Source organism: Notechis scutatus, chromosome 1 (genome assembly GCF_049901735.1).
Source record: "Notechis scutatus isolate UNSWTSFEM ecotype Mainland chromosome 1, rNotScu1.2, whole genome shotgun sequence".
Taxonomy (NCBI): Eukaryota; Metazoa; Chordata; class Lepidosauria; order Squamata; family Elapidae; genus Notechis; species Notechis scutatus.
Genome location: NC_142009.1, coordinates 31512987 through 31526130, shown reverse-complemented (window position 1 = coordinate 31526130; position 13144 = coordinate 31512987). Strand labels below are relative to the sequence as shown.

The window sequence follows — 13144 nt, the reverse complement described above, 5'->3', positions numbered from 1 at the left end:
GTATCCAGGCCCAAATCTCATTTTGTAGATACAGGTGGAGTTGGGAGGGTAATATTTCCTTGACACAACAAGTCTCATTTCTGAGTGGTCTTGAACTGTTTCCTCCAACACCATTATGTTTGCTCTGCAAAATACAGGAATTGTGGTGTCACTTTTCATTGTAACTATTCCTTCCAGGCACTTTTTCTTATCTTCTTTCACTTTCCTGTTTTTCTTCCTATATGGTCACCCTTAAGCTGCACAAAGCCCTCTCATTGGCTCCAACCAACACATTTCCTCTAGGGATGAATGAGTTCACCGATACAGCCACCGACAGGCAGTCTCAGGACAAAGTTCTACTGATTCTTCCATCAACATCCCATTGGCCACTGTCAGAGCCTTGAAGGAAATGGGTTATGGCCAAAGGCTACATCAATAGGAAAGCCATGTGAATTAGGTCAAAGGTTTGGGAACTTAGAATAGCTCTGCACAAAAAAAAAACAAAAAAAAACAGCCCTAGCCCCTTATTGAGTCTAATGCTCACATGCTCACAGCAAAGATGCCCTGCAGATAGGAAGATGTACTTTGCTATATAGTGTTGTAACCTCATCAATTTGTAATCTATATGAATCTATCTTTATGCACACATATAATCAGCTTACCTATTTCATTAGGAATGTGAAGGAACAAGTTGAGTGACCTTGACAATAATGTATCCCTTTTTATTTATTTATTTGATTTGTCAATCGCTTACAAGATAATAGGTATAAGTATAAACATGAGCAAGAATGCAGGAAATAGGAACTAATAAAAGGGGACAAAAGGACAGGGACAGTAGGCACGATTGTGCACTTTTCCTGTTCTGAATGCTTGCAGATTCTGGATGGGGAATTCTGGGAGAGGAAATCCACACATCTGGAGGCTGCCCTGCACACAAGCAGATGGCAGATCTGGTGGCCTAGAGGTAGAGCTCTTGCCTCACAATCAGGAGGCTGTGAGTTTGATCCTAGATAGAGGCTAATATTTGGAGTAGACTCTCCTGCTCGAGCAGGGAGTTGGACTAGATGACCTCCAAGGACTCTTCCAACTCTTGTTATTCTGTGATATACACACTTTATGATCACCCTGCACACACTGTATGATCGTTTGCAATAACTATGATGGTAATGGAAAATGAATCCCAACTGTCCACTGACCACTAGATGTCACTCCTTACTAACCTGAAAGAAAATGATATCACAATAATGGTAGTCCTTGATTTACAACCATTTGTTTAGTGATCGTTCAAAATTACAACAACACTGAGAAAAGTGACTTCTAACCGGTTTTTACACTTACAGCCATTGCAACATCTCCATGGTCACGTGATCAAAATTTGCATGCTTGGCAGCTGGTATGTACTTATGACAAGTAAAATCAATGAGGAAGCCAGATTCATTTAACAACCATGCTACCAGCTTTAACAACTGTGGCAAGGAAGGTCATAAAATGAGTCAAAACTCACTTAACAACTTTCTCGCTTAGCAAGAGAAATTTTGGGCTCAGTTGTGGTCATACGTCAAGGACTACCTGAACAGCTTTAACATCCGCAAGAGGTACTCAGCTCCCATTTGCAACACCAAGTCATTCATGATTCCAAGGTACAAACCGGTTTCTTCACTATCAATTGCCTTCTTCACTGGTATATAGATATCCATAGAGCTTTGTAAGGATGAAAATATGTTAGCTAAAAGTAATAAACTTTTATTTATTTATTTATTTATTTATTTTTCACATTTTTGAACCATTCATCTCCCTCAGAGAGGGATTCTGAGCAGTATACAGATAAAATATAAAAACATTAAAAGAGTATATATAATTTAAAGGTGGGGATAAATTTAAAAATCAATGTAAAAATATTGTCAACTTATAAAATATTCCTATGCCTGTTTTAATAGTTGCCATAAAAAAGGGGGGGGAGGAAATCTGGAAAAGCAGTGCAGCAGTTTGAAAGCAAAATTACATTCCAACTCTTATCTTTAAAAGATTGTAATTAAAATACCAGAGCTTTTGCCCACTGCGAATATATTTAATTGGGGAACGTGAATGATGACACCCAGCCCATGAACATGCTCAATTGGAGAATCTGGTTTATGAGACACCCAGGGAGGAGGGAGGAAACAGGGTCACAGGTGACTGTAAATTACATATGCCAGAGTTGGCTTCATACAGGGCAGTGCCAGTAGGTCGCCTCTAATAAATCCTTTGAAGTTTTTTGAAGTTTGGCTCGAGAATCATAATTTAATTAGAGTGATTGCTGGAATCCTGACAAATATATTAAAAAGCAGCAGGAAGATTTTTGAATCATTACCAGCCTTATGGCTGCATAGTCCTAGGTGAGCCCCAAGCAAGGAGGGCTACAGAGACGTATTTTTACACTTTTCTGGAAGGACAGGGCAGTTGGAGGTCCATCTCACTTCTGAGAGAAGAATGTTTCACAGGAAGGGGTCGATGGCAGAGAAGCAGTGGTGGGATTCAAATTTTTTTACTGCCGGTTCTGTGGGCGTGGCTTGGGGGGCGTGGCAGGGGAAGGATACTGTAAAATCTCCAGTCAGAAGTGGTGTTTTCCAGTTCTCCAAACTACTCAAAATTTCTACTACTGGTTCTCCAAAACTGGTCAGAACTTGCTGAATACCAGCTCTGCAGAGAAGATTCTCATCTTGGATCCTGCCAGCTGGAATTCTTCTGAGTCAACAACAAACCTTCTCTGCCTAACAGGACAAGTCAGTATAATGGGACAAAGATGATTCTGCAGGAAAACTGGCCCATGGGCTTTATAGGTCACAATCAACATCTTGGACACAAAACAAATGATAACGCTCAAAGTAAATTTTTTAATATAACTTTAATCCAGTGCAACAGTTTGTCCCTCCTGTACCCTTCCTCTGCTCTGCTTAATGTACTCGACTACATCATATGTAGATCTATCATCAAAAGATCTATCATTATTTCATTAAGCTCTTGGAAGAGAACTTCTTGCCTTTCCTATCTAGTGGTAAGATCTGCCTGGCAGACAGAAATACAAGAGTCAACAAATATTTGATGCAGGATTAAAGTGATCTTAGTGCCACAGATTGGCTACATTTACTTATTTTAAAATAGGATTCTTTTAATCCCTGGTTTGCTGAGCAAACTCCAATAGTTTGCACAACAGTCTAAATGCAATTGTTGGGGTCACATCACAAGCATAATTTGATCAATCCATATAATAATAACATGAGGTTTATGGACAGAGCCATGTTGTGTTTGACTGCCTTAATATTTTGTTAATGGGCTAAATCACAAAGATTGACCCACCCGCCTGATCGTTTAACAGAGACTTTAATATTGCAGAACACATTAAAGATCTGGAATATCTTTGCAGCCTCTCAACCCATCAATCTGAAGGAGAAAAACTAGAAGAGAGATGGGCAATAGATGAACAGCTTTCAAATTTCAAAATGCTTTACAATAAAATATCATACCTACCAATAAGGACCTCGTCTCTGTCCAGTTCTGCTTTTCAAATTAAATTCCTGGGATCAGATTTTTAAAAGTTGAATCATGCGTCATTAGCATCAGGATCAGAGATTAGGGTCTTGAGAAAGGAAGTAAAAAGAAAGAGGACAAGCCTGAAATCTGAACAGACTTTAGGCAGGCAGTCATTGGGATTTGAGATACATAAAATAAAAGCTGGATGTTTTAACATTGAATTGGGTTTCTTTGGGTTGCTCTTCTTTCCCAATATTAGAGTATCTTTGTTGCTATGGTGTAGGTCCATGCAGTCTGGGACTCTAATCCATTCTCCAACCAGAAAAAAAAATCATTGGCTGATTTTGAGCTGATCACCCATTTGATATGGAAAATAATGGTGCTATGTATAAGACCTTACGCTCCTGGAGAAAAAACAGAATCTAACCTCAATCAATCAATTAATCAATCAAATAAGGAATATATTAAATCCTGTACACTGCTCCTACACATCACACTGCATGGGAAAGTGGATGTATACACATGCCCTCATTCTATTATCTTTACATTGGGCTAGTTTTTTCTTGCCATCCATTGAGAGAATAAAACAAAACATGCGTATTGCTTTTCTTATCAATCATTATCAATGCTTCCTATTTGTCCATACCGAAAAGTATGATTAATGTAATACTGTGTGCTTGTATCCATCTGTAATACTGGTCATAAAGATTTTTTGCTTTGCATACAGTTCTGTTGGATTATGTGTCAGTTGTTTTACTTATTTTTCTGATTCACATAGCCGCCCATGTACCCAGAAGTACTTCTCAAAATTGCTGTGTTAGCACTGAGTGCAGCAATGTCACAAGTGCTAACTATTTACAATGGAGCAAGATCTAAAGAACAAGTCAGCAACACTGGAGTCTTCAGTTGAATCTTTGTCAGCTGATGGTATCTTGTGCTCCTGATTTCTTGCTCTCAGTTCCTCTCTACAGACTTCCAAGATCTGCTTAATCACCAAAAGAAAAAGGAGGCATGATTATCAGCATTTATCTTCTCGTATACCAATAAAGATCACTCAGAAATGCAACATGTGTGATTGTAATACTGCCCATAAGTACTGAATGTCATGATAGCTCTCCAGGAGACATTTTCATACTGAGAGGCACTTTGTTTTGCCTTCACGCCTAGTTTGTTCTCTTAAGTGAAAACAGCCAACATGCTTCTCACTTGGTTGCATTTCAAATGAGTTTTCCGAATTTTTTTTCTTCTGAAGAGCTTCTTTGAAAAGAAACCTGAAAACTTTTCCTTCTCCAATTTCATGATTCAAGCAATTTCTTGATACTCACAAATGTCTTGGAAGTCAAATTACTGAATACAGGCCAGATTTCCTAGCTGGGGTAATGAAATGTCTGGAAGAAAACAAGCAAACTCAGAAGAGCACCAAGAACCCTGCAGATTTCTATTTTACCACTTCTCTAGTTACGCAAGTCAGTTTACATGGGGATCTTTCTTTTTTTCACCCCATGGGGATTCCCTGAATTTTATTCCCAAAACTACAAACCTGTGAATAAACTGGGCTGAAAGGAAGTGGCTTACAGAGGCTAGCTTCAGTTCTTTTCCAAACTAGAGAAAGAGGAAGTAGAAGAAAGAGAGTTCCAGTTTAGGCTAGATCTAAATAAGCAGAAGACCCAAATATAAAATGAACAAAATACATGCTTTTCAGTTTCCTTTTAAATTCTGGCTTTTAAATTCTCTCAAGCACTTTCATAATAGTTATTGAAGATGGAAATAAACTTCAAGACTATACAATAGAAAAGAAGGTAAATCAGACATATTTTGTTTATGTTTCCAGAAGCTGAGCCACAATCCAAACCAGAATTAAATGCACTAATCAGTGGCCTGAAATGTGCTTTCTTTAGGGTTCAATCTACAGTTGCCAACTGAAGGGAGCAAGGAGAGCACTTGTCACATGCATCAAGTCACCATGCAAATATTGCAAATTACATATTCTGCATGATGTGACTGATACATTCATATAATTCCCACTATTGGTGCAATGGCATAATATACAGTACTAGCTCCATACCTGTTCTTCGCTATAAAACTATGTGGTTGGGCTTAGTTTTGGGTAGGAAAATAAGGGGAAAAAATTATGTCTCTGCCTACCAGTATCCATCGGTATTCATCTGGCTAGCATCCTGTCAGTGTGTGAGAGAGTTGAGGGCTGTTTGGAAATTGAAACAGTATTTGCTGTTCAAGCAAGGAGACAGCAAGGAACCCTGAGCATGGCTTAGCTCAACTGTTCTGTACTAAAGCTGCTTGGTGTTGTGAAACTGAAATTGAAACTCCTCTCCTCTGCTTGTGTTTTGTATTTGGAACAGATTTCTTTTCAGGTGGGGAGGGAGAGTAGAACTCCTTAGCATCAGAGTGTGTTGATAATAATATACGAAATACTAATGCTGTGATGGTCGTTTCGAAAAATCCTTTCTTAGTGAGCACCTAGAAGCCACGAGGAACATACGTGCCAAATTTCAAGTTTGTAGGCTTTATAGTTCTGGAGATTTTGTGATGATGCATGAGTGGTATTTCCCTTTTATATATATAGATAGATGACAACATCATAGCTTCTATCAAAAATCTGTGGCTGGCCTTATCTGCTTCTGCAAGGATTTGATTTCAGTAGAGTGGCTTTTTGGTTTTTTTTTAATCCCACTATCTATCTCCCTTAGCTAAGAAACTAGTTAAAATGGAAGGGATTTAATTCACATGCTAAATTGTGGGATGTTAAGACTTTAGAGTGAGGTTAAAATTCAGAATCTAGATGAAAATATGGACAACCAGGGTACCTATAGTAATTTTATGTGAATTTACCTGAACATGGATTCCACAGATTGTTCAGTACAATTCCTTTGATTATAGAGCAGGGGTGTCAAATTGGCAGCCCGCAGGCTGGATGCATCACATCCACCCCAGCTCCACGAAGGGGGAAAACATCACGAAATGTCACTTGACAGCAACGTGATGCGGCGAACCTGCAGAATAAGACTTCTTCATTGCACCACTTCAAATGCTTTGGGCTTTATTTACTTCCCTCTTGTGGATGCACCTGGCAGATGGCAGCATGTTTTGTGATATAATGAAAGATTATTGGGATGCATTAAAAACATATTTCTCTTTGCTTTGCCTTTTACAATCTGAGCAAAGATCCTTAGATGGTTCCTTGCACAGAAATTACAATTATCTTAAAAGTGCATAATTTTATAAAAATACTATTGGTTCCAAAGGCTGCTGTAAAATACCTGGGAGGTAGATAAAAAGTGACCCATCTGCTGTGAAAATAAACAGTAATAACAGATAATACAGTTCAGACTCTGCCTGCTGTAAAATTAGGATGGCCCACAGAAAGGGTTCTTTTGCCACAATCTGCTTACAACGCATCTTACTGGGGAACAGTTGCAAACTCTTCAAGAAGACCAAGACTCATATTGTTAAAGGCATTGTTGGAAGAGAGCCAAGTTTTGCTTTTGTTTGTTGTTTACTAAATTTATATAGCCCCCCCCATCTCACATACATGAGATTATGGTAGTTAAGAATCAGAAGGGACATTTTATTAAAAGATGTAAGTTTTCCTGGTCTACAGTTGCCTTGTATCTGATGAAATGTAAATTTATGGAAAGCTTACACCTTTTAATAAAAATTATTATTCCATATTGATTAACAGATGAATGTTTTCCATCTCCCTCTCTTAAGCAGAAGAAGGGGTCAAGTCAAGCACTCTTAAAAGAAATCAAACAAGGATGCAGTTTGAAAAATACTAAGGACCAGGGAGAAAGAGGGGAACATTTGAATTACCTTACCTACAAAATTTTAGGATTCTCTAATTTCCTCCTTCAGTGCTGTAGGAACCATGAACTTTGGCTGTTCTGTTGGATGTTTGTGTTTTGAACTATCTTGTGATTTGGCAGATAGACAAAGGGTTGGAAAGCATTTCAAATTAGCTGCATTTCAAATAGACTTCCTGAAATTAATGGGATTCAATTATTAACTTCAGCTATATTCATTCATTCAGTGGGTCTACTGTAATTAAGGTTATGTTTGGATACAAAATAAATATTTCAAGATATCAATAAGCTCTCACCTTCTCAATGCATATGTTGCTTTGCATTCCTTTTGTTTATAAAATTGTCACTATTTTGTAGTTTGTAGAGCAGGTGTTTCTCAGAGCAGATATTTATAGGATTTATTAGCATTTCTCTACAGTTCATTGTGCTGTTTCCTATAATTTCATTTGATCATATTTCTTCACTCCCTATGTTTTAAGACATGAAGAAAGCAGGATTATTTTTTTACAATGTGTCCTAAAAACAGCCATATAGTAACCTGCATCTGAAATTGTTAAAATAGCTGCTACAAAGTGCTTTCCAATTTAACAACAGGATATTATTCAGAATTAATAACTAGAAGGAAAGTCTCCACACCAGAGGTAGTATTCAGCAGGTTCTGACCAGTTCTAGAGAACTGGTAGCTGAAATTTTGAGTAGTTCAGAGAACTGGCAAATACCAACTCTGACTGGCCCCACCCCCATCTATTCTCTGCCTCCTGAGTCCCAGCTGATCAGCTGAGTCTTCTTTTGTTGCCCTGCACAGGAGAACGGAGCTGGAAAGCAGGTTAGTGGGATGGGGAGGGAATGGGATATTGCAGTAACCTTCCCCCATGAGTGGGGTGGGAATGGAGATTTTACAGTATCCTTCCCCTGCCACACCCACCAAGCTACGCCCACAGAACCGGTAGTAAAAAATTTTGAATCCCATCACTGCTCCACACCTGTTTTTCTGACCAGGCACCGATACTACACCTGCTCATTTGCAAAGGTGGGGCCTTATAAAGGATTCCAGAGCTGACTTTTGGGAAAATATGGAAGAGCTTTTAAAGAGAGTCTTGAATAAGAGATTGAAGGAAGAGTAAAAAACTAAAAATAACCCCATCTTGAATTTTTGTTTTTGTTTTAGTATGACACAAGAAAAAAAAAAAAAACATGAACAGATTTTCAAGATTCTGTTATTATACCATACAATAAAATACCATTCCTAAAATCTCTGATGGATCTTTTTCTTAACCGGGTTTAACCTGAAGGACTGACCAGCCTCAGGGTAGGGACACTTATGAAACTGTCTATTCATGAGAGAGTCTCCCTCCCTCCCTCTCTCTCTCTCTCTCTCACACACACACACACACAATATCCTGGCCCAAGCTACCCATTATGTCAGACAAACCACAATGGTAAAGAGATAATGATAATGTGACAGAACCACACTAATAGGGCTACCATATCTGTATTGAAAAAAATCCATATGATCACAAAATAGCAGGAAACCTAATTTTTCACTGCCATCAAGTGATTTCATGTGAGATTTATAGTCTAGGATACAGTACTTCTACAGGAGAGGAAAAGGAAGCCTAGGGCATTTTAAAAAGGAGAAAAAAACCGAGTCCACCAGAGAATAGAAGTAGACAGAAGGCAAACTTTTTAAAAAATCCAGAATGTCTGACAGAATTCTTAACATCTGGCTACTATGGTTTTCAAGATGCAGTGGCTGGTTGCACAGACTGCTTAGACAAATCATACAAGAGCAAAGAGTATTATGTAAACAGTTGCTATGTCTTACTTCAGAAGACAAATATTTGTGTGCAGTGTTACAGTAGCTGTTTTGACTTGTAATATATTGAAACACTGTTCAAAACTGTACAACTTGGCACAGTTTAAATAAAGTATAAATAAAATTTAACAATAGCTCTGATTTGTTCAGTTATTAACAATTTAATGGGGATTGAATAAAAGTGTATTATTAGGGTAGACTACCTATAGAGGTACAAGGCAGGATTTAGGGGGAAAGTTGTGGGCCATTGCGTGTATACCACATGTAATGACATCCCCAAATGACCCATGTGCTGGTATGGGCAATGTTTCTCAAACTTGACAACCTTAAGATGTTAGCTGAAGAATTCTGGGAGTTAAAGTCCACACATCTTAAAATTGCAAAGGTTGAAAAACATTGTTCTAGGGAGATTTTTGCAAATTAGATATGTTTGGATGTAGTTCTTTTTTTTTTTTTTTTTAAAAAAAACATTGGAAAATTATACCTCCATTAAAAAAAAAAAGTTCTGAAAACTATAAAAAAATAGAATCTGGACAACATGCATCTTATGAGCTAATGGAACAAATTCTTGGTTAATGAATATCATCCGTTTTATCATGTCTAGATTGCTTAAAGGACCACTCAAACCATAACATTTCCCAAAATCCCAATCCAAACCCTAAGGCAGGGGTAGCAAACTCAAGGCCCTCAGGCTGGATCCGGCCTGCAGGGTACTTAGATCTAGCCTGCGGGGCCGCCCTGGAAACAGCAAAAGACCGGCACGTGGTGCCTCTGTCAGAGAAAACGGAACCTAGGAAGGATTACATGCCCCCCCCCAAAAAAGTTACATTTTCACTGGCAGAGGACTGCAGGAAGCCGTTGCAGCTGAAAACGGAGCTCGGGAGGGCTGCAAGCTCAGTTTTTGCTGGCAGAGTGCTAACAAAACAAAATACTAGCAAAAGTGACATTAACCCTAACCGTAACCCACCCTGGCCATGCCTGCCCCAGCCCCCACCCCCCAGGTCAAATACAATCCTGCTGATTCAGCCCTCAATGAAATCAAGTCTTGAATACCCTGCCCTAAGGGATCAAATGAGCCCCCATCTGCCCAGAGCAGAAGAAGAGTCCCCCTATTACAAACCAGGATTATTCTCTGTGCCCAATCAAGCAAAAACTGAATTCTTCTAATAATACAGTTCTTCTTTCTATTATTGAAAAGGGGAACCAGCATCAACAATGCAGTTGCTCAATCTAAAATTAGGTTATCAGATACAGAGCAAAACCAACAACCAGCCCCAGCTTTTTCCACATTACTGACTCTTTGTCCATTCAGTTTAACATCTGCATAGATCAGCAGCTGACACTGTTTATGGATTGGAGAGAACCCACCATCCAATGTGATTTGTCTGCTATGGACCTCCTGCCAAATTAGTGACCTTGTCAAGAATTCATGTGATCCATAAGCAATTTGAAAGCAAAACCAATTTTTATAGAAGCACTAGATGCCAGGACAATTAACTAAAAAGACATGAGAGTTCAAAAGATTTACTGTGTTTTAAAATGCAAATTTTGCTTTACAGACATAGTCTAATTGATCCCTTGGGGATCTATCTTCCCTTGATCCTTCATCTAGAGCCCAATTATACCCAGCCCATTTCTACAGAAATAGCTGGTAGGAACAGATGCTTGAAAGAAGAATAGAGATGACAAGACATTTATGAGAATTCTGCAGATGTTGAAATGTTAATCCATTTCAAGATCTGCAGAATTCTTGTAAATATCTTGTCATCTCTATGACAAGGAAATGCATGTTTGGATGATGTTTTCATGGGCTGTTTCAGTTCATATGAGTAAAGAAATGAAAGTGGTCCTGTAGTCTTATTGCAAGCTAACTACAAATCTCCATTTTATCCAGTGGAGTCACACAACATTGTTTGATACTTAGGATCCAATTTACGTTCTTATATATTGGACAATTGTTAGCCATAGTTCAAGAGTTCATAAAAGTTGGCAACAAAATATGAACAGTATGTTAATTGTTCACTCTTCCAGGAGAAATGACTCTAACACAAACTAAGAAAATGGGCCTGGTTCATACAAAAGACTAGATTTCCCAAGGAAGCGCCCATGAATTCCTCTCTTCAGGCTCTATGCCCCCCACTTCACTTTCTAGCCATGTTTTCTCAATTGGCTCTCCCTAAAGTATCCACCACAAACTCCCCAAATATACCCACGGTTGGACAGCTGCATCCATTCATGGCTCATCCACACATCTGGCTTGCTGCAGTGATAAGACAACTCTACCAATCATTTGTCAAGGGCAAAACCTTTGACCAGGGGTCCTCAAGCTTGGCAATTTTAAGACTTGTGGACTTCAGCTGCCAGAATTCTCCAACTAGCTGGTTGGAGAATTCTGGGAGTTGAAGTCCACAAGTCTTAAAGTTGCCAAGCTTGGAGACCTCTGCCTTTGACAATTGAAGAAACTGTCAAAGGCTCCATGTGACCAAGACTTCCACATCTTTCACGCATTGTTACTTTCACCATGACAATTCTGTGTTTCTGGGGGCTGAAAAATCACAGAATAGAATTTTGAAACCAGACCTTAAAAAGCATGATACAATTTCCAGACCCTGGAGAAAATGAAGGTACTATTTATTTTCCAGTCCAGAACTGGCCCGAGGATGGGGAAACACTCTACCCAGGGAGCTGCTTTTTCCCCTGGAAAAGAAGATATGCAAAGAGATAGCTCCCCAGCTCTCCATGTGATACGTGGGTCCATCAGTTCAGAGGCTGTAAGCTTCCCTTTCCAGAAAAGCTGAAGACATCAATCTATCTAGTTGCAAAGAAAGGCAAAAAATAAGTAATAATGATGATGGCTTGAACTGCCAACCCAACCCCACACTCAGTCAGGGAGTAATTGGCTATTCATCTTTCCACAAGTAGATGACAAGCATGGGAGGGAAACCACAAATTATTGCCTTGAAGCTATTCTACATTATATGGTGTGAGGCCTGCAACAGCAGCAGAAAGATGTAGGTTATGGATTCAGTGGTGTTTATATCATTGTCTCATCTCAAGGATGGGAGTAAAGCACACTGAGGAGAGACAAAAGTGTCACCCATCAAATGTGGCAGAATAAAGTCTATTTTATTCATGTGACAAGTACAGATAAGGCCTTGATTTCTTTGGTCACATAACCCATGTTTTACCTGGGTTCACATAATATGCTAAGCCAAAACCAAATAGATAAAAGATGAGGTCCTGCTCAGAACATGTTTCCATTGAAATACATACAGAATATGATGTAAAAGATGTAATACTCAAATTTGGAGTAACTTTGCCTTCTTGTGGCAAACAGCTTTGCAAGCAAACAAAACATAATTCCTTTTGCGTTAGGAGTTCACAAGCAACCTACCAGCCATTCCTCAGGAAATCATGCAGATGAGAGTTCCCATATAAACTTTGATTTTGATATTGTGCTAAGCCATGATGTTCCTCATCTGAATAAACCACAATTGGCTGTGTTTATATAAAATCTTACACTTTAATTCATTACACTCCACATTGCAAAGATAGAAGTTAACAAGTTGACATGACTTACTAAGCTAGATCTAAATAAATCAAACTTTGGCTTAACACCATTATTATCCAAACCACACTTCTATTTAAAATTAAACTATATTTCATTTTAAAAGATGCACTTCTTCAAAACTGTGGCTGCACCTGGATTTTGCTGGTGGCCTTATTACAAAATTTGTAATAAGAATAAAAAACCAGAACCATTTTTATGTAGTTTCATTTAAATTCAACAAAATATAATTCACATGATTATTCCCATATACTTTTCTTTCAGTCAAATTAAACATTACAGCCCTTTAACAAACTTCTGGTTGGTTCAGCCTCTGAGGAATAAAAAACAAAGTCAGGAATCATGAGTCATGATGCCCTTTACCTTATATGTTTAAAAGATATGCTGCCTCACAAGGTGGCTGATGTTGTAAAAGTATAAGATAACAAGAAGATAAGAAGAAACCAAGCA

At 38.5% G+C, this 13144-nt stretch overlaps 1 long non-coding RNA gene across 1 annotated transcript; it reads right to left on the bottom strand.

Annotated features, from left to right (window-relative positions):
- Positions 1-675: 675 nt before the first annotated feature.
- On the bottom strand, positions 676-11925 carry LOC148132729 (uncharacterized). The gene is made up of 4 exons (XR_015748634.1): positions 11804-11925; positions 7607-7777; positions 7326-7486; positions 676-4471 (listed from the first exon to the last, which is right to left on the bottom strand). It is a non-coding gene; the product is annotated as an uncharacterized LOC148132729 (long non-coding RNA).
- Positions 11926-13144: the final 1219 nt, after the last annotated feature.